Genomic DNA, 22,687 nt, shown 5'->3' on the forward strand with positions numbered 1-22,687 from the left:
CTTACTGATTTATTTTATTAATCATTGCCATTCTACGCTTATTCCAAGACAACCCAGCAAATTAACTTGTTTACCTGGCCATGAGACACTGGTGTCAAAATGAATGTCCCAGAGCTTCTTACTGCCTGATAAATGTTTTCTCTCACCCAATGAACCTCATCCTGATTTCCTCCCATGACACCTGCTGACAGCTGCGCTCTGTTTGTGTCCCAAACAACACCCTAGTACCTTTGTAGTGCACTACTTTTGAGCAGGGTCTATGGGCTCTGGTCAAAAGTAGTGCACTTTATAGGGAATAATGTACCTTTTGGGGCAGTCTCTCTTTCCTATTTCACACTCCTCCATCTTCTCACCAGGAGGTAGGCAGGTGGCAGAGGGTGTGTATCCCAAATGGCACCCTGTTCCCTATATAGTGCACTACTTTTGACCAGGGCCCATTTGGAACGTAGATAAGGGGTTCACGTGGCCCCACTGAGCCACATTGATTGAGAGTCCAGTCATTGTACCTGGGAGGCAGCGCTTATACCAACAATGCTGACAACTTTTTCAAACTCTCCCATACACCTACAACCTCACATACAACCTCACAAGCCGTCTTGAACTGCATTGGTCTTAACAAGGTCCTGCATAGTCTGCAGCAGACAGGTATTATAGGAAACTATGCGGTTGGGGCAAAGGATACTAGTTATGGACCACAGTAACAGACACTGATCTTGCTGAACCTCAGAATCATAAACAATATTCTAGTATCATAGCAAAATAGAGAAATAACAATAGGCTGCAAAACAGACTTTCTGGGTTCTTCATCCCTGTAGACAGAGCACATTTCCAGGCCCAAGGCCTCCATTTCAGGACTCCTACTCTCCTACTCTCCTACTCCTACTCTGAAAAGTTGTATAAATACGGCCCCAGACCCACTCCACTGGCAGAGAGGGAATCGAATCAGAGATGGAGCCCATTATCAAACTGGGAGAGGTGTTGCTAACAGAACCTGCTTAGATAAAGCAACTCAACACCGATGCTACGATGGAAAGTTGGTTATCATGTAACAACAGGTAACTGCTATTACACATTAATGATGAGTAAAATACACCATGTACTGTTATACATTTTACATTAAAAACATTTAATTACAGGAGAAATAAATACACTGTAATTTTCTTATCTGCTCCTGTGTCACTGACAATTAAAGTACTGTACAAATAGGAAGGTACAGTACCAGTCAAAAGTTGACACACTTACTCATTCCAAGGTTTTTCTTTATTTGTACTATTTTCTACATTGTAGAATAATAGTGAAGACATCAAAACTATGAAATAACAATAAATAAGTGTTAAATCAAAATATATTTTATATTTGAGATTCTTCAAAGTAGCCACCCTTTGCTTTGATGACAGCTTTGCACTCTTGGCATTCTCTCAACCAGATTAATCAGGTAGTCACCTGGAATACATTTCAATTAACAGGTGTGCCTTGTTAAAAGTTAATTTATGGAATTTCTTAATTTCCTAATCCGTTTGGTACACAGAAGATAGATTATTTGGTAAAAGACCAAGTCCATATTATGGCAAGAACAGCTTAAATAAGCAAAGAGAAACAACAGTCCATTATTACTTTAAGACATGAAGGTCAGTCAATCTGGAACATTTCAAGAACGTTGAAAATGTATTCAAGTGCAGTCGCAAAAACCAACAAGCGCTATGATGAAATTGTCTCTCAGGAGAACCGCCACATGAAAGAAAGACCCAGAGTTACCTCTGCTGCAGAGAATAAGTTCATTAGAGTTACCAGCCTCATAAATTACAGCCCAAATAAATGCTTCACAGAGTTCAAGTAACAGACACATCAACTGTTCAGAGACTGCATGAAATCAGGCCTTCATGGTTGAATTGCTGCAATGAAACCACTACTAAAGGACACCAATAATAAGAGACTTGTTTGGGCAAAGAAACATGAGCAATGGACATTAGATCGGTGGAAATCTGTCCTTTGGTCTGATGAGTCCAAATTTGAGATTATTGGTTCCAACCACCGTGTCTTTGTGAGACGCAGAGTAGGTGAACGGTTGATCTCCGCATGTGTAGTTCCCACCGTGAAGCATGGAGGAGGTGTGATGGTACATGCAGGTGACACTGTCAGTGATTTATTTAGAATTCAAGGCACACTTAACCAACATGGCTACCACAGCATTCTGCAGCGATACTCCATCCCATCTGTTTTGCGACTATCATTTGTTTTACAACAGGACAATGACCCAAAACACACCTTCAGGCTGTGTAAGGGCTATTTGACCAAGAAGGAGAGTGATGGAGTGCTGCATCAGATGACCTGGCCTCCACAATCACCCAACCTCAACCCAATTGAGATGGTTTGGGATGAGTTGGATCACAGAGTGAAGGAAAAGTAGCCAACAAGTGCTCAGCATATGTGGGAACTCCTTCAAGACTGTTGGAAAAGCATTCTAGGTGAAGCTGGTTAAGAGAATGCCAAAAGTGTGGAAAGCTGTCATCAAGGCAAAGGGTGGCTACTTTGAAGAATCAAAAATATATTTTAGATTTTTTTAACACTTTTTCAATCCTACATGATTCCATATGTGTTATTTCATTGTTTTGATGTCTTCTCTATTATTCTACTATGTAGAAAATACTAAAATGAAGAAAAACCCTTGAATGAGTAGGTGTGTCCAAACTTTTGGCTGGTACTGTGTCAGTTTGGTTAGAACATATACAAGGCAAGACTGACGCAAAATGTAGGACCTGAAGTTGATCAATTCAGAGATACACTACATGACCAAAAGTATGTGCTCGTCAAACATCTCATTCCAAAATCATGGACATTAATATGGAGTTGGTCCTCCCTTCGCTGCTATAACAGCCTCCACTCTTCTGGGAAGGCTTTCCACTAGTGGTTGGAACATTGCTGCGGGGACTTGCTTCCATTCAGCCACAAGAGCATTAGTGAGGTCGGGCACTGATGTTGGGCGATTAGGCCTGGCTCACAGTCAGCATTTCATTTTATCCCAAAGGTTTTCGATGGGGTTTATGTCAGGGCTCTATGCAGGCCAGCCAAGTTCTTCCACACCGATCTTGACAAACCATTTCTGTATGGACCTCTTTTTGTGCACGGGGGCATTGCCATGCTGAAACAGGAAAGGGCCTTCCCCAAACTGTTGCCACCAAGTTGGAAGTACAGAATCATATAGAATGTTATTGTATGCTGTAGCATTAAGATTTCCCTTCACTGGAACTAATGGGTCTAGACTGAACCATGAAAAACAGCCCCAGACCATTATTCCTCCTCCACCAAACTTTACAGTTAGCACTATGCATTCGGGCAGGTAGCGTTCTCCTGGCATCTGCCAAACCCAGATTCGTCCGTCGGTCTGCCAGATGGTAAAGTGTGATTCATCACTCCAGAGTCCAATGGCGTTGAGCTTTACACCACTCTAGCCGACGCTTGGCATTGCGCATGGTGATCTTAGGCTTGAGTGCTGCTGCTCAGCCATGGAAACCCATTTCATTAAGCTCCCGACAAACAATTATTGTGCTGACGTTGCTTCCAGAGGCAGTTTGGAACTTGGTAGTGAGTGTTGCAACCGAGGACAGACAATTTTTAAGCACTATTCGCTTCAGCACTCGCCGGTCCTGTTTTGTGAGCTTGTGTGGCCTACCACTTCGCGGCTGAGCTGTTGTTGCTCCTAGACGTTTCCACTTCACAATAACAGCACTTACAGTTAACTGGGGCAGCTCTAGTAGGACAGACATTTGACGAACTGACTTAAGTCACTAAAGCTCTTCAGTAAGGCCATTCTACTGCCAATGTTTGTCTATGGAGACTGCATGGCTGTGTGCTCGATTTTAAACACCTGTCAGCAACGGGTGTGGCTGAAATAGCAGAATCAACTAATTTGAAGGTGTGTCCACATACTTTTGTAAATATAGTGTACAATTCTTTGTTTTTCTTTCAAAGGAAGGGCATTGAAACGTAGTTCTCACAGCACCATGACAGCATCATTTCACCAAGACAACATGAGTATAAAACGTATAAGTTAGTGTCCAGTCCAGCCATGACCTCGGCTGGAACAGTTCTGACTCTGGATGCGTCCCAAATGGCACCCGGCTCTGGTCAAAAGTAGTGCACTATTTAGGGAATCGGGTTCCATTTGTGACACAACATTGTTCTCAGGCTGGCCTAGGCCTTGTTGATGTAGCCCTCCTTGATCAGGAAGTCGTAGATCTTGCGTGTCTTGTTGACGTCGATCTTGATGAGTGCCCGGGCCTGTGCCAGCCGTAGACCACCCTGCCGCCTGCACTCGTTCAGCAGGGCCTGCTTGTACTCCAGGTACGCACCTGGCACCAGACGCACCCCCTGGCACAGCTGCAGCCAGCCACAGGAGAGAGAGCGAGAGAGACACGCCATGTTACATCAACAAAATGCCAGTCGTGACTGCATCCCAAATGCCACTGTATTCCCCATAGAGCAGCGCTCTCCAAGCCATTTTCTGGAGAGGTGCTGTCCTGTAGGTTTTTGCTACAACCCTAATCTAGGGCACCGGATTCTGATAATTAGCTGGTTGATAAGCTGAATCAGGTTAGTTACAACTGGGGTTGGAGCAAAAACCTGCAGGAGGACAGCTCTCCAGGAACACAGTTGGAGCCCTGCTATAGAGTATACTACTTTTTACCAGGGCCTACGAGGAATAGGGTACCATTTAGGATGCACTCTCTGTTTAGCCCTTCATTTCCTGCCCTGGTGGGGCTGAGAGCCTTACATCCATAGAGATCCTAGAATTCATATGTAATAGAATGGATTCTACCTCTTTCTCTCTGTCGTTGAGCTTCTCTGTCCCTGGCAGGCCGGTCAGGTTGAGAGGGGTGCTTCTCCTGCCTGTTGCTGTGGAACAATAACACTGTTAAACAGATCTAATGACAAACTGACAGGTTAACAAAATATTTATGACAGGCAGATTAGTGTAAATATAGCTGTGTGGAAATGACTGAGTACATAGATGTGTCCTACTTGTGCACTGGAGGTCACCGAATGACAACGGAAACAGGGAAGATAAAGCTAGCAGACAAATAAGCATAACGGTCCTGTACGTTGACTGGATTTCTGGATGAGCATCTCTGAGAATACATTAATGTGACTGCACCTGGGACCATGACAAGAAGAGAGGGAGCGGGGGGAGGAGAGGAAGGGTGGGAGTGGGAAAGGAAGAGAGTCCTTACCTGATGTGGTGATGGTGGTGACAACAGGAGTGATACCAGCATCACTGTGGAGAGAGAAGTGTCACTACAGGCAGTGCACACACAAACACACTTCTCACTTTCCGGGATCCTTGTCCACAGAGAGAATTCATCACTAGCAGTTCTGTTTTTTTTTCTCATGAAGAATAATTATTAGAACTTGGAGAACACCCAAGAGCTGTGCTTAGGATAAACAACAACAAAATGACAAGAACAGCTCTACATAAAAAAATACAAAATCAACAATCAAGCACTGCTTGTAGCAGTTAGAACCAAGCACACAGTAATACACTGCAGAGGTGGGTGGTATCTCAGTTACAGCCCAGCACTAGTACCCCTGATTCAAATAGTCAACTAATCATCAAGCCACTGATTAGTGGAATCAGGTGGGCTAGTGTTGGACTTAAACATGAACGTACAACCACATGGTCCAGAGGAATGGATTGTGAAACACTGGACAAAAGGGTAAGAGGACGGGGCTCACATGGCAGCCTGTTTGCTGAGCCACTGCTGGCAGGCCCGTCCGTCCTGAATGTACTGCAGCACATCAACTAGCAAGGTCCTCTTCCTCCGCTCATCCTCCCGCACGTGCTTCACACACTCATACACCTTGGCACCTGCAGGGGGACACAGAGGAGGGAGGGGGTTACTGGTGCAGTCAGTCAGCCCTGGGTCCTGGCTGACACAAGGAAGTCACTAATGAGGCTCTGCCTCTGTCCCAAATTGAACCCTTTTCCTACAAAGTGCACTACTTTTGACCAGCGCTGTATGGGCTCTGGTCAAAAGTAATGCACTAAATAGGGAATAGGGTTCCATTTGGGACACAGCTTCTGAGGGGGACTGTCTGGCAGTAGGGGGGACAGGGTTAGATGGGTAGACTGGACTTACTGCAGAAAGACTGGATGCCTGCTCTTCTGTACTCCTGCAAACTCCACTGAAAGACAAAGATGACATGAGGTCAGAAAGGCCTGTCCACTCACCTCACTGGTCTATACTGCAGACAGGGACAGACAGACAGGCGGAGAGAGAAACTCTTTACCCCTCACCTGTGCCTACCAACATCAGAGCTGAACATCAGATTAGAGTTGTAACCCAGGCAGGCTCTACCTCTACTGCTGCTCTCTCTGACACAATAAAGGAGTAGTGCCATGCTATCCTGAAGCCCAAGCCCTTTAATCAGAACGAGATGTCTCAGCCCCAGACACAGTCATGTGACCTCCAGCAGGCCAGCCGTTGGGGTCTGCTGCTGCGTAAGGACAGGAGATAATCTGATAGGCTCATTACTACAGCGATGAACTTAGTGTTACCCACAATATTAAAGACAAGGAATTATAGGATGTGTGACTGTGGAGGGAGAAGGGTTGGAAGAAACTGAATTCTATAGGTGTTAACATCAAAATGGACTACTGTGTGTGCATTATAATGTCATACTCACATGCATGACTCTCTATGAACTTGTCGTGTTCGATGGGGCCCACCACCCTGGCGAAACGTCTCATAGCATCATACAAATCCTGTACCTCCTTAGGGTAGCGACGCTCCAGGACTGGAAGACAAAAACACAATGGTCGCGAGACGTAGCTGTAATTGTAGAGCAGGACTGACCAACCCTCTTCCTGGAGATCTACTGTCCTGTAGGTTCAGTCTAACACTACATACCCGACTCAGCCAGTTAAGGTCTTGGTGAGCAGCTAATAAGTAGAATGAGGTGGTAAATTAGAGTTGGACTGTAAACCCGGTAGATCTCCAGGAAGAGGGTCTGGCAGCCCTGTTGTAGAGGATATGACAGCAGTGATCTGTATCACATTAAATCTTGGTAGATTAGAGGCTTTTGAGGAACACCAGAGGAGAAAATGTCCAGACATTGCACATTGAGTGACCCCCTTGCATCACTGAGATAACCTGCTGTGGCCATGAACGGTTTAAAAGCTCCCCCGATGGGCATTTGAACATAACAAGATTCAACAACTGGAGACATAAACTCAACAAGTTCCACAGACATGTGACTAACAGAAATGGAATGTGTCCCTGAACAAGGGGGGGGGGGGTCAAAATCAAAAGTAACAGTCAGTATCTGGTGTGGCCACCAGCTGCATTAAGTACTGCAGTGAATCTCCTCCTAATGGACTGCACCAGATTTGCCAGTTCTTGCTGTGAGACGTTACCCCACTCTTCCACAAAGGCACCTGCAAGTTCCCGGACATTTCTGGGGGGAATGGCCCTAGCACTCACTCTCCGATCCAACAGGTCCCAGACGTGCTCAATGAGATTGAGTTCCGGGCTCTTCGCTGGCCATGGCAGAACACTGACATTCCTGTCTTGCAGGAAATCACGCACAGAACGAGCAGTGTCACTGTCATGCTGGAGGGTCATGTCAGGATGAGCCTGCAGGAAGGGTACCGCATGAGGGAGGAGGATGTCTTCCCTGTAACGCACAGCGTTGAGATTGCCTGCAATGACAACAAGCTCAGTCCGATGATGCTATGATACACCGCCCCAGACCATGACGGACCTTCCACCTCCAAATCGATCCCACTCCAGAGTACAGGCCTCGGTGTAACGCTCATTCCTTCGACGATAAACGCGAATCCGACCATCACCCCGGGTGAGACAAAACCACGACTCGTCAGTGAAGAGCACTTTTTGCCAGTCCTGTCTGGTCCAGCGACGTTGTTGCCGGTGATGTCTGGTGAGGACCTGCCTTACAACAGTCCTACAAGCCCTCTGTCCAGCCTCTCAGCCTATTGCGAACAGTCTGAGCACTGATGGAGGGATTGTGCGTTCCTGGTGTAACTCGGGCAGTTGTTGTTGCCATCCCGTACCTGTCCCGCAAGTGTAATGTTCGGATGTATCGATCCTGTGCAGGTGTTACACGTGGTCTGCCACTGCGAGGACGATCAGCTGTCCATCCTGTCTCCCTGTAGCACTGTCTTAGGCATCTCACAGTACAGACATTGCAATTTATTGCCCTTACCACATCTGCAGTCCTCATGCCTCCTTAAAGCATGCCTACGGCACGTTCACGCAGATGAGCAGGGACCCTGGGCATCTTTCTTTTGGTGTTTTTCAGAGTCAGTAGAAAGGCCTCTTTAGTGTCCTAAGTTTTCATAACTGTGACCTTAATTGCCTACCATCTGTAAGCTGTTAGTGTCTTAACGACCGTTTCACAAGCATGGGAAACAGTGTTTAAACCCTTTACAATTAAGAGCTGTGAAGTTTTTTTGATTTTTACAAATTATCTTTGAAAGACAGGGTCCTGAAAAAGGGACGTTTCTTTTTTTGCTGAGAGATATATACATTTATTTATTGAGTGGATTCTCGTGGCTTTGCAGACATGGTGATTTCTATATTATATATTCTGTACAGTGAATGTGGGGTAGTATGACAGCAGCTCAAGGCTGGCACAGCTTTGTCTATCTGCAAGCTGGAAGCAGAGTTCCTCATTGATTTAGTGGCTGTATAGTGATGGGAATGTGTCTGACATGCACACACAGGTAGAGTCAATGTCCTGCTGAGTCAAAGATTTGAAACACTCCATAACAGGAATGGGCTGGATTGGTGGTCCTGAGGTACTGATGCCTATAAGAAGAGTGAGACGGTTTGTTCAAACTGCCTGGAGCAACAGCATGATCAGCCCAGGCACGACTCTGTGAGCCTCCCAGGCTTGGACACGGCTTCTATTACCGTGTGACTCACACACACACTTTGACAGTCTCCATGACAACCACGCTGCAGCTCCACTGCAACTCTGGGTTCTCTTTTGTCTTGAAAGACTAACGAGATAGGAGGAGAGATGGGGAGGAGGGCCGTAGTGACTGGAGACTGGTAAATAAAACATAAGGGTGTCCTTTTCCACCCCTAAAACTACAGCCAATTTCCCAGGGCATCACCTGGAGATAACACTGCACTGGGCAGTAATGGAAAAAGAGGAACTGATTGTATAAATCTATTCAGGGAGTCTCTTGCAGTCCCATCTCCCATGAATAAAAAGCGGGACACAAAAATTGATTATATTACCAAGCTAGATGAAAAACTGCCCATGGAGAGGGGATCAATAAGAGCTCACAAATCTCCAATACAGTTGGTCATTAGACCTGCAGTGTTCATTTCATAGGCATCTATTCATAGTGGAGCAATAATTATGCTGCGGCATGCTCTCTGGCACACGTTGCACTGGGCTATTCTCAGCTTCCAGCGTAAATAAAAGCACAGGCAGTGCCTTCAGGGTCCCTCGGGTTACTGTTGATCATTACTGCAACAGTTGTTTACATGCAACCATGGATACATAATGCATATTCAGTCTGGGTGTTATAGTAACGCCTGGTCTCCTGGTTGTTCTGCAGCCCAGTTCTAATCTGTTAGGAGAGCACTTACTCTGGAACTTCCGCAGGTTGATCAGTCCATGGTCCCTGATGATCCTGTAAGACACAACATTAAGACACCAAAGCCAAAAATATGGACACGTCCATTGGTGAATACCAGCCAACTCTCAGGCCGGTAGAGAGAGTGAAAACAGCAGAGGGTTTAGACTGACATTTATCGAATGAGTGATGGTACCATATAGCTGCTAAACCTGAACCACATACACTACATGACCAAACGTATGTTGACACCTGCTCGATAACCATCTCATTCCAAAATCATGGGCATTAATATGGATTTGGTCCCCCCTTTGCTGCTATTTATTTATTTTATTTATTTATTTATTTATTTATTTTACCGTTATTTTACCAGGTAAGTTGACTGAGAACACGTTCTCATTTGCAGCAACGACCTGGGGAATAGTTACAGGGGAGAGGAGGGGGATGAATGAGCCAATTGTAAAGGCTATAACAGCCTCCACTCTTCTGGGAAGGCTTTCCACTAGATGTTGAAACATTGGCCGAAAGGAAGCAAATCCCCGCAGCACAAGAGCATTTGTGCACGAGGGCATTGTCATGCTGACACAGGAAAGGGCCTTCCCCAAACTGTTGCTACAAAGTTGGAAGCACAGAATAGTCTAGAATGTCATTGTATGCTGTAGTGTTAAGATTTCCCTTCACTGGAACTAAGGGGCCCAGCCGAACCATGAAAACAGCCCCAAACCATTATTCCTCCTCCACCAAAAACTTTAGTTGGCTTTATGCATTTGGACAGGTAGCGTTCTCCTGGCATCCGCCAAACACAGATTCGTCTGTCGGGCTGCCAGGTGGTGAAGCGGGATTCATCACTCCAGAGAACTTGTTACCACTGCTCCAGAGTCCAATGGTGGTGAGCTTTACACCACTCAGCAGATGCTTGGCATTGCGCATGGGATCTTAGGCTTGTGTGCAGCTGGAAACCCATTTCATGAAGCTCCTGAGTCCCGACAGACAGTTCTTGTGCGGAGGTTGCTTCCAGAGGCAGTTTGGAACTTGTTAGTGAGTGTGGTAACCAAGAACAGACGATTTTTACGCACTACGCGATTCAGCACTCACCAGTCGCGTTCTGTGAGCTTGTGTGGCCTACCACTTCGCAGCTGAGCCTTGGTTGCTCCTAGACGTTTCCACTTCACAATAACACAGTTGACCGAGGCAGCTCTAGCAGGGCAGAAATTTGACGAACTGACTTGTTGAAAGGTGGCATCCTATGACAGTGACACGTTGAAAGTCACTGAGCTCTTCAGTAAGGCCATTCTACTGCCAATGTTTGTCTATTGCATGGCTGTGTGCTCAATTTTATACACCCGTCAGCAACAGGTGTGGCTGAAATAGCCGAAACCACTAATTTAAAAGGGGTGTCCACATACTTTTGTATATATAGTATAGCTTGAAGGTATGGTTGTGAGAACAGCTTTGCAACAAGTAGGCTTCCTATGCTGTGAAACAGGATCTGACAGTGGGGCTTACTGAGTCTGAACTCTGTGGCCTGCAAGTCAAGAGTCACTGCTTTGGGCCTCTGCCATGTCACCAGCTCGGGGTGAGGGTCATTGGGCAAACATGCACGGTCCTGGGAGCTCTGGCCAGCTAACATACAATACACGCCCCACATGCCATTCCACAGAGTTAGGGGAGTAGCAACTCATTATGTTTGATTTAGTGATGGATGTATTACCACATGAATGGACTGACCACCGTGGATAAGACCAGTACTGACACACACTGAAGGGGGCTGAGGACGGAGTGTGACAATTCATGAACGTCTCAAATCTAAAAAATAAAATAAAAAAAAGTGACCAGGTCAAAGAATACTCAAATTTGACAGTTGTGTAATGTTTAAGCCTTTCAGAATTCATAGCAACCGATGATTCTGAACCAGTGCTTCAGTGATTATGGTAATAGGCTAGTGTCAGTAGAGTGTTGTGTTACTTGTGTAGGTATCACATTTCCAATTTTGGAAAGCAATTAAATGTTCTTGTGGCAACATTTGCAGTGTTATAGGCATATGATGAAGGGCAAAGATTCTAAGATATTTGAGGCCATCTAGTGGCTGAATAAGCCCCTTACATCAGAGTTAAACAAAACATTTCAACCTACTTCTTTCTTCTACCTCTCTCCTTTAACCTTGAATGGTATATGTCAACAACAGCCATCTTCAACGCTAGATTGAACCAGAAACATATGTCAGACAAAGCAATGAGGATATTTTGTACAATGAACATACACATCCAATCTCTATTGAAAGCAGTGTTGGACTTTACTTTCAATTCAAATACAATACAATGATAGCACTTTCAACTCACCATGTAGTATGTCTGAGTCATCATCCACAAAATCAATGTCTTTCAGATCCCACTCACCGTAGTTGTCAAATTCCTAGACAGGATAACAAATAACAGGATGGGACCACAGAAGGACAAGGAGATGAGTAAGAGTTCGATAGGATTGCAGAGAGATGGCCCTCTGGAGAACTAATATCTTCATTTAAGCAGGGTGGCAAGGGTTATGTGTTGGTTATCTTTAAGTAGTTACTATGATTCTAATTATAATGTGCCAGGAGTATGAGGACATGCTCATTATGACATGGGGAAATGTTTTTAGCAGAAGAGAAAAAGTGAATGTCTGACTATGGCTTGTGAGATTAGAACAACTAAAGGCATGGATGCTTTAAGACCCTAGTTCCCCTCACCTCCATGAAGTCTGCTCTGGCAGGCATGTATCCAGCCATGTCTCGAGAAAACAGGGAGTCAAAGGTGGGCCTGGGGGGGGTCGTCAGTGGCTGGGAGGAAAACCAACATGGTACTTTTACCTAGTGCTCTGAAAAGGCCCTCATGATAAACATGTTACTGCTGTGTAAGAAAGCAAGCATAAATGAGGAACGATGTAGTTGCATATCAGATAATAAATGACAAAAGCCATGTATTCCTCCCTGCCTTTATCAGCTGGAAATCATACACAAGTCTAATTAAGCAGTAAGGCCTGAGGAGGTGTGGTATATGGCCAATATACCACAGCTAAGGGCTGTTCTTATACACGTCGCAACGTGGAGTGCCTGGACACAGCCCTTAGCCGTGGTATATTGGCCATATATCACAAACCCCTGTGGTGCCTTATTGCTATTATAAACTGGTTATCAACGTAATTACAGCAGTAAATGTAAATGTTTTGTCATACGGTCTGATATACCACGGCTGTCAACCAATCAGCATACAGGGCTCGAACCACCCAGTTTACAATTTCTTTTGAAGCATAGCCTAAATTGTATTTGTTGTATGGCTTCAGAATTCTATAATAACTTGTATGACAAAAACTCTCCTTATTACTATGGAGGGAGAAATCCAGAGGAGTGGGTGTGTTGTGTGTATACTGACGTTTGAAGGGAATGGTAGTGTCTGCAGTACGGGTCTCCTCTATCTGTCTGAGATTGAGCAGGGTGGAGGAGAACAAGGGGTTGTTGATGAAGTTCTTCATGTAGTGGGCCTCACACTCATCCTTGCTTTTGGTGCGCATCTGATACGCCACATCCTGCCTGTGCAGTCAAATAGGAAAGTGATAGTTATGTTTTTGTAATCAATTTGAACATGTTTATATTGATATTGGCAGACAGTACACGAGAGGGCTGCTACGAAGTCACAGAATGCAAATGGCCCTTCATCTGCAAGTTTGTAATATATGACGAGAGAGAGAGCGATTGTGTGTGTGTGGATACTAACCAGTTCCCAAAGCCACAGTCCATAACTGCTTCCAGCAGGGCCATCTCCTCCTGTGCTGTCCAGCCAAGTTCCAGCACAGGGAAGTCTGACGTCTGTGTGAGGGGGAGACATGGTATTGAGCATGGTCACTATTGTTTAGCCAGAAACATAATTTTGGTAAATAATGGATAACTTAAGAGTCAATATTATAATAATATGCATTACTCAGAATGGAGGACAGCACAATTAACATCAATATCTTACCATTATTTCATACTTGTGATCACTCTCATGTTTCTTGAACTCAAACCCTCTGGTAAAACACTGAAACATATTTGGGGGGGGGGGGGTATAGTGTCAGTAGAGTTATCAAGTTAGGCAAAATGTATTAACAGTTTTATGCATATGCCAGAGGATGCAATGTGCACCCCTCACCTGGAGACATAGAAGGAAAGGTGAGGGTCCACACTCAGCACATTTTATGTAGGGTTCCACCAGGTTAGATGAGCAACCTCGACATGGGGACTTGTCAGAAGGGTCATCTGAAAATAAGTCAGAGTAATGTCCAAAACGGGCCAATTCTACTGGTAACCATATGCAGACGTTAGCTACTAGAAATCTTCTGTTAAAATCTGTATTATTGGTCAGATTTAAAGCCAGCATCACAGGTTTAGCAGTAGCTAACTAGTTAACGTTGGCTAACAGAAGGTGCATTCAGGAAGTATTCAGACCCCTTGACTTTTTACACATTTTGTTACGTTACAGCATCATTCTAAAATTGATTAAATTGTTTCCCCCCCCCTTCATCAATCTACACACAATACACCATATTGACAAAGCAAAAACAGGTTTAGAATTTTTAACAAATGTATTAAAAATAAACTGAAATATCACATTTACAAAAGTATTCAGACCCTTTACTTAGTACTTTGTTGAAGCACCTTTAGCAGTGATTACAGCCTCGAGTGTTATTGGGTATGACGCTACAAGCTTAGCACACCTGTATTTGGGGAGTTTCTCCCATTCTTCTCTGCAGATACTCTCAAGCTCTTTCAAGTTTTAACCTGTCTAGCCCCGGGGTTCCACTAGCGGAACTCCTCCCACATTCCACTGAAAAGGCAGAGAGCGAAATTCAAAACATATTTTTTAGAAATATTTAACTTTCACACATTAACAAGTCCAATACAGCAAATGAAAGATAAACATCTTGTGAATCCAGTCAACATGTCCGATTTTTTAAATGTTTTACAGCGAAAACACCACGTATATTTATGTTAGCTCACCACCAAATACAAAAAAGCACAGACATTTCTTTCACAGCACAGGTAGCTTGCACAAAACCAACCAAACTAACCAAGAACCAACCAAACTAACCAAGAAACAACTTCATCAGATGACAGTCTTATAACATGTTATACAATAAATCTATGTTTTGTTCGAAAAATTTGCATATTTGAGGTATAAATCATAGTTTTACATTGCAGCTACCATCACAGCTACCATCACAAATAGCACCGAAGCAGCCAGAGTAATTATAGAGACCAACGTGAAATACCTAAATACTCATCATAAAACATTTATGAAAAATACATGGTGTACAGCAAATGAAAGACAAACATCTTGTGAATCCAGCCAATATTTCTGATTTTTTAAGTGTTTTACAGCGAAAACACAATATAGCATTATATTAGCTTACTACAATAGCCAACCACACAACAGCATTGATTCAAGGCAACAGTAGCGATAGCGACAAAACCAGCAAAAGATATTAATTATTTCACTAACCTTCATAAACTTCATCAGATGACAGTCCTATAACATCATATTACACAATACATATATGGTTTGTTCGAAAATGTGCATATTTAGAGCTGAAATCCGTGGTTATACATTGTGAAAACGTAGCAACTATTTTCCAGAATCTCCGGATATATTTCTGACACTAACCTATTCTGACCAAATAACTATTCATAAACTTTACTAAAAAATACATGTTGTACAGGAAATGATAGATACACTAGTTCTTAATGCAATCGCCGTGTTAGAATTCTAAAAATAACTTTAGTACGACATACAGCTTACGTTATAGCGAGAGAGCGCCCAAAATCTGGGCGGAAACTAATAGTAAACATTTTCGACAGAAATACGAAATAACATCATAAATGGGTCCTACTTTTGGTGAGCTTCCATCAGAATCTTGTACAAGGGGTCCTTTGTCCAGAACAATCGTTGTTTGGATTTAGAATGTCCTCTTCGTCTGTTGATTTAGCAACCAAAACTTGCCAAGTGGCGCGAAGCTGTCCATCGTCACCAAACGCAGAGAACGGAACACGCCAAAACTCCCGAAAAAATGTCAATAATCTGATAAAACTATATTGAAAAAACACACTTTACGATGATATTATCACATTTATCAAATAAAATCAAAGCCGGAGATATTAGCCGTCTATAAGGAAAGCTTTTCAGAAGCCAAAGCTGATGTCCTTCCCGCGTCTTCCTGAACAAAGGAAATTGGGTTCATGTCATTCCAAGACCTCTCTTTTGACCATAGATATACCTAGACTCCCCATTTCACCTCTCACTGCCTATTGACATCTAGTGGAAGGCGTATGAAGTGCATGTATAGTCATAAATTTCAAGCAAATTGATAGGGAGGCCCTGGAACAGAGCCTCGATTTCAGATTTTTCACTTTCTGACAGGAAGTTTGCTGCAAAATGAGTTCTGTTTTACTCACAGATATAATTCAAACGGTTTTAGAAACTTGAGAGTGTTTTCTATCCAATAGTAATAATAATATGCATATTGTACGAGCAAGAATAGAGGAAGAGGCCCCAAAGTGAAAATAGTGAAAAGTGAAAATAGCGCCCTCTATCCTCAACAGGTTTTAAGGTGGAGCGTCGCTGCACAGCAATCTTTGATCTCATAGCTTGGTTTTTGACCTGACATGCACTGTCAACGATGGGACCTTATATAGACAGGTGTGTTCCTTTCCAAATCAATTTACCACAGGTGGACTCCAATCAAGTTGAAGAAACATCTCAAGGATGATCAAATTCGACAATGCATTTGCGCAAACACTGCACCGTTCATGCTCAAAAGTAAAGCATTTTGAAGGTTAACTAATCTATCGGAAAACACCGATTATCTGCAACCAGAGTTAGACCACCAATGCTATCTTGGTGTTTTTTATGATTTTGAGTGGAACATGAAAATACCATCCCATTGAGAGAATGCCAAGAGTGTGCAAAGCTGTCATCAAAGCAAAGGGTGGCTACTTTGAAGAATCTCGAATATAAAATATATTTTGATTTGTTTAACACTTTTTTAGTTACTTAATTATTCCATATGTGTTATTTCATAGTTTTGATGTCTTCACTATTATTCTACAATGTAGAAAATAGTCAAACTTTTGACTGGTACTGTATATACAGTGGGGAGAACAAGTATTTGATACACTGCCGATTTTGCAGGTTTTCCTACTTACAAAGCATGTAGAGGTCTGTAATTTTTATCATAGGTACACTTCAACTGTGAGAGACGGAATCTAAAACAAAAATCCAGAAAATCACATTGTATGATTTTTAACTAATTCCTTTGCATTTTATTGCATGACATAAGTATTTGATACATCAGAAAAGCAGAACTTAATATTTGGTACAGAAACCTTTGTTTGCAATTACAGAGATCATACGTTTCCTGTAGTTCTTGACCAGGTTTGCACACACTGCAGCAGGGATTTTGGCCCACTCCTCCATACAGACCTTCTCCAGATCCTTCAGGTTTCGGGGCTGTCGCTGGGCAATACGGAATTTCAGCTCCCTCCAAAGATTTTCTATTGGATTCAGGTCTGGAGACTGGCTAGACCACTCCAGGACCTTGAGATGCTTCTTACGGAGCCACTCCTTAGTTGCCCTGGCTGTGTGTTTCGGGTCGTTGTCATGCTGGAAGACCCAGCCACGACCCATCTTCAATGCTCTTACTGAGGGAAGGAGGTTGTTGGCCAAGATCTCGCGATACATGGCCCCATCCATCCTCCCCTCAATACGGTGCAGTCGTCCTGTCCCCTTTGCAGAAAAGCAGCCCCAAAGAATGATGTTTCCACCTCCATGCTTCACGTTTGGGATGGGTTCTTGGGGTTGTACTCATCCTTCTTCTTCCTCCAAACACAGCGAGTGGAGTTTAGACCAAAAAGTTATATTTTTGTCTCATCAGACCACATGACCTTCTCCCATTCCTCCTCTGGATCATCCAGATGGTCATTGGCAAACTTCAGACGGGCCTGGACATGCGCTGGCTTGAGCAGGGGGACCTTGCGTGCGCTGCAGTATTTTAATCCATGACGGCGTAATGTGTTACTAATGGTTTTCTTTGAGACTGTGGTCCCAGCTCTCTTCAGGTCATTGACCAGGTCCTGCCGTGTAGTTCTGGGCTGATCCCTCACCTTCCTCATGATCATTGATGCCCCACGAGGTGAGATCTTGCATGGAGCCCCAGACCGAGGGTGATTGACCGTCATCTTGAACTTCTTCCATTTTCTAATAATTGCGCCAACAGTTGTTGCCTTCTCACCAAGCTGCTTGCCTATTGTCCTGTAGCCCATCCCAGCCTTGTGCAGGTCTACAATTTTATCCCTGATGTCCTTACACAGCTTTCTGGTCTTGGCCATTGTGGAGAGGTTGGAGTCTGTTTGATTGAGTGTGTGGACAGGTGTCTTTTATACAGGTAATGAGTTCAAACAGGTGCAGTTAATACAGGTAATGAGTGGAGAACAGGAGGGCTTCTTAAAGAAAAACTAACAGGTCTGTGAGAGCCGGAATTCTTACTGGTTGGTAGGTGATCAAATACTTATGTCATGCAATAAAATGCAAATTAATTACTTAAAAATCATACAATGTGATTTTCTGGATTTTTGTTTTAGATTCCGTCTCTCACAGTTGAAGTGTACATATGATAAAAATTACAGACCTCTACATGCTTTGTAAGTAGGAAAACCTGCAAAATCGGCAGTGTATCAAATACTTGTTCTCCCCACTGTATGTATATAAATGTTTTTCTTCTAACCCTACCACCCCTCCCCTAATTGCAGTAAACTACTGAACAACACATTTTTTGCAGTATTACTTTAGTGCCTTGTAAACAGGATACATGTTTTGGAATATTTTATACTGTACAGGCTTCCTTCTTTTCACTCTGTCATTTAGGTTAGTATTGTGGAGTAACTAAAATGTCAGTTTTCTCCTATCACAGCCATTAAACTCTAACTGTTTTAAAGTCACCATTAGCCTCATGGAAAAAACCCTGAACAGTTTCCCTCCTCTCCAGCAACTGAGTTAGTGATTGGGTGTATTGATACACACTCCAAAGTGATAGAACTTCATCATGCTGAAAGGGATATTCAATGTCTGCTTTTTAAATTTTTATCCAATTACCAATAGGTGCCCTTCTTTGTGAGGCATTGTAAAACCTCCCTGGTCTTTGTGGTTGAATCTGTGTTTGAAATTCACTGCTTGACTGAGGGACCTTACAGATAATTGTGTGTGTGGGGTACAGAGGTGAGGTAGCCATTAACATTATTTTTTTAAACTCTATTATTGCACACAGAGTGAGCCCATGCATCTTATTATGTGACTTGTTAAGTTTTACTCCTGAACTTATTTAAGCTTGCAATGACAAAGGGGTTGAGTACTTATTGACTCAAGTTAACATTTTTTATTAATTTGTCAAAATAAAAATAAAAACAATTCCACTTTGACATTGTGATATTGTGTGTACTCCAGTGACAAAACAAATCTTTATTTAATCAATTTTAAATTCTGTCTCTAACACAACAAAATATGGAAAAAGTCGAAGGGTGTGAATACTTTCTGAAGGCACTATAGATACAGCTAGGCTCTTGCAGAATCTGAGAGTGAAATACTTACACACTCATCTCTATCATCTAGGCTCAGCATTCCCGAACAGTCCCATTACAAGTCAGAATGTTGAACAAACATAATTTCAACCTACTTTACCTGTTGTCTGCTGATTTTGTCCCTATTTCGAGGGGTAATCTGATGCAAAATATCTGCAGGGAAGTGTTATCAACCCGACCTTCAGTACTGTTGTGGAAAACTCGATCCAAAAATGAAGGTAGAGACTGTTTAATTGTATAATAGAAACATCTTTAATCAAGCAGCTGCGAGGGAGATCTATCTCTGATTTCACAGGTAAGATCTCAAACTCTAAATGGTAAAGAGTGAAACAGTGGTAAGATCCGTCAGCTCATTCATGTTTACTTCTGTGGTCATGACCATCTGGTGGGGAAGATATACTGCTGTTTCACACAATCTCCTCACCAAGGTCGTAATGAATGAGAACAGGCAGAATGATAGCATAAGGACTCCAACCAGGGCTAGGAGACATTTCAACACAAGAGTTCTAATGTTCCTCAGGCTACTTTTCACCCATGCAAACAGATGCTGATCTCTCTCGTTATCTTGCTTGTTTACAGTATATACCACCTGTCTGATAGTGGCAACTTACTCAGCAACACCAATAGATAAGTCTGGAATGTAAGTACAACATTCTTCACCCACCACTGCACAAACCCCTCAGCTGCTAGGAGAATATCCGAAGACAATCTATTTTGTAAGACCATGGTAGGTATTGCCACAAGTTCAGCAGTTAATTCTTCAAAAGCAGTAGCATTAAGTATTCTTTCTACTTCCAGGGTGATGGGTTGCTTAGGCAGAGAGGTGGCATTATTAAAATCAATAGTACAGAGACTTTACTAGCAAACTATAAGAAAGTGTTTGACCCGTGGAAAACCCCATAAGGTAAATTTTTCTTCTTTTCAGGTCAGCGGGTTCATCAGAGTCCAGGTTCAAGTCAGCGGGGTCATCTAATCCTGGGTTTCCCCTTGTTTAAGCCGGCCTCGTTGGAGCAGAGAGGTCTGGGAGAAGTTACTAGCACGTTCACCCGCATCTTGCTCGAAGTCTGCTCCCACCCAGAGGATGCCCACAGCCACAATGGCTGCAGGTCCCAGGGTAAGCAGAGTGCCTCTACTGGGGTGTAGGAGGTCCCCGGGTAAGCAGAGTGCCTCTACTGGGTTGTAGGAGGTCCCAGGGTAAGCAGAGTGCCTCTACTGGGTTGTAGGAGGTCCCAGGGTAAGCAGAGTGCCTCTACTGGGTTGTAGGAGGTCCCAGGGTAAGCAGAGTGCCCCTACTGTGTAGTAGGAGGTCCCAGGGTAAGCAGAGTGCCTCTACTGGGTTGTAGGAGGTCCCGGGGTAAGCAGAGTGCCTCTACTGGGTTGTAGGAGGTCCCAGGGTAAGCATAGTGCCTCTACTGGGTTGTAGGAGGTCCCAGGGTAAGCAGAGTGCCCCTACTGGGTTGTAGGAGGTCCCAGGGTAAGCAGAGTGCCCCTACTGGGTAGTAGGAGGTCCCAGGGTAAGCAGAGTGCCCCTACTGGGTAGTAGGAGGTCCCAGGGTAAGCAGAGTGCCCCTACTGGGTAGTAGGAGGTCCCAGGGTAAGCAGAGTGCCCCTACTGGGTAGTAGGAGGTCCCAGGGTAAGCAGAGTGCCCCTACTGGGTAGTAGGAGGTCCCAGGGTAAGCAGAGTGCCCCTACTGGGTAGTAGGAGGTCCCAGGGTAAGCAGAGTGCCCCTACTGGGTAGTAGGAGGTCCCAGGGTAAGCAGAGTGCCTCTACTGGGTTGTAGGAGGTCCCAGGGTAAGCAGAGTGCCTCTACTGGGTTGTAGGAGGTCCCAGGGTAAGCAGAGTGCCCCTACTGGGTTGTAGGAGGTCCCAGGGTAAGCAGAGTGCCCCTACTGGGTTGTAGGAGGTCCCAGGGTAAGCAGAGTGCCCCTACTGGGGTGTAGGAGTAACAGGAGTAACATCTTCTGGCTCTGTTACCTGCTTACAGTGGGAGGCGTGGATCCAGGTGTCTTTCCCTAAGCACTTTACCACCGTTGGGCTTGTAAGGGCGATCTGTTGTGGTCCCTTCCACCTGGGTTTTGAAGGTTCTTTATCTCTGCCGTGCCTCCTCACCATTACCCAATCTCAGGGCTGGAGATCGTGATGGGGACAGTCGTCTGGGGAGGTTTGGGCAGCAGAGACCTGTGAGTGAACAGCTTGAGTACAGTTAGTCAGAGTTATACTGTACATCATCATAGTGTCATCCAACAGATGCAGATCTGGGACTGCAGCTGGTGGCGATGCTGGGGTCCTCATGGAACAGGCCATGAGTACCTCATGTGGACTAAGTCCAGTTTTCCTGACTGGGGTGGAACGCATTGAAAACAAGGCTATGGGTAGTGTATCCACCCAGGTAAGTCCTGGTTGAGCACATATTTTTGCTAGTTTATTTTTCAGAATGCCATTGTAGCGTTCTACAAGTCCAGAACTTTACGGTTGAAACGGTACTTGCAACTTTCTCTTGACTTGCATCATGTCACACAGTTATTTTATTATCTTTGAGTTGAAATGTGTCCCCTTATTGCTATCTAGACTTTGTGGTACCCCGAATCGTGGAACAATATCATGTAGCAGGCATTAAGCCACAGTCTTTGCTTCCTTATTTAATGTGGGGAAGGCTTCAATCCACACTGTGATTCATGCGTCCAAGGTAACCCAACAGTGCCGGTTAAATAAAAATATAAACGAATCAGAACAAATAAAATTAGAATTACAACCCTTCATAACTCCATAAGGAAATACTTTTATCCCTTAAGGGAATTCAAGGAATAGTCAGATAGACTAGAGACAGGTTTCCCTCATTCAGTGACAGTGCTCCCTCTCTCTCTCCTTCTCGGGGTCTGAATCACACTTAGAACAATTTATCAATTATAAAGTTCTTCAAAATTCTCAGTGTTTACATATTAAATAAACATTTCAAGCATTGTCCCTGATCTTTCTTGCGAGGGTGATCAGGCCTCACCAGAACGTCAGAACAGAGGTCTTTCAATACCTGTTCTTTTGAGTCTGTTTTTTCCCTTTTCTTTCCATTTACTTCAGACTAATTGTTGTAAAACATTTAAAAGATTCTCTATAGCAGGTTTACATTGGGTTCTTCAGTACATTTCTCATCAGGAGAACTTACACGTGTTCATCAACAATTCAGACAATAGCTACTTCAGTAAATTGCATTTGTGTGATCTTTAAGGTACATCCTTTTTAGCCCATGAAGAACATACTAACACAAAGTAGAAAACCCACACAATAAACCAGACACGGTTGTAATAAAAACACTAACAAATATTTATTTGTATAGAAGGGTGTTGTTTGTGTGTATGCAGATGTGTGTGTGTGGTAAAACACTGGGCAAAAACAAGCAAATGGCCAGGCCTTACTTAATTTGTGAGCTCCCTTAACTTCCG

The 22,687-nt window shown here is 43.8% G+C and overlaps 1 pseudogene; it reads right to left on the bottom strand.

Moving 5' to 3' along the window:
• Positions 1-1,172: 1,172 nt before the first annotated feature.
• Positions 1,173-21,362, bottom strand: LOC139549838 (transcriptional adapter 2-alpha-like; annotated as a pseudogene).
• Positions 21,363-22,687: the final 1,325 nt, after the last annotated feature.

Source organism: Salvelinus alpinus, chromosome 22 (assembly GCF_045679555.1).
Source record: "Salvelinus alpinus chromosome 22, SLU_Salpinus.1, whole genome shotgun sequence".
Classification (NCBI taxonomy): domain Eukaryota; kingdom Metazoa; phylum Chordata; class Actinopteri; order Salmoniformes; family Salmonidae; genus Salvelinus; species Salvelinus alpinus.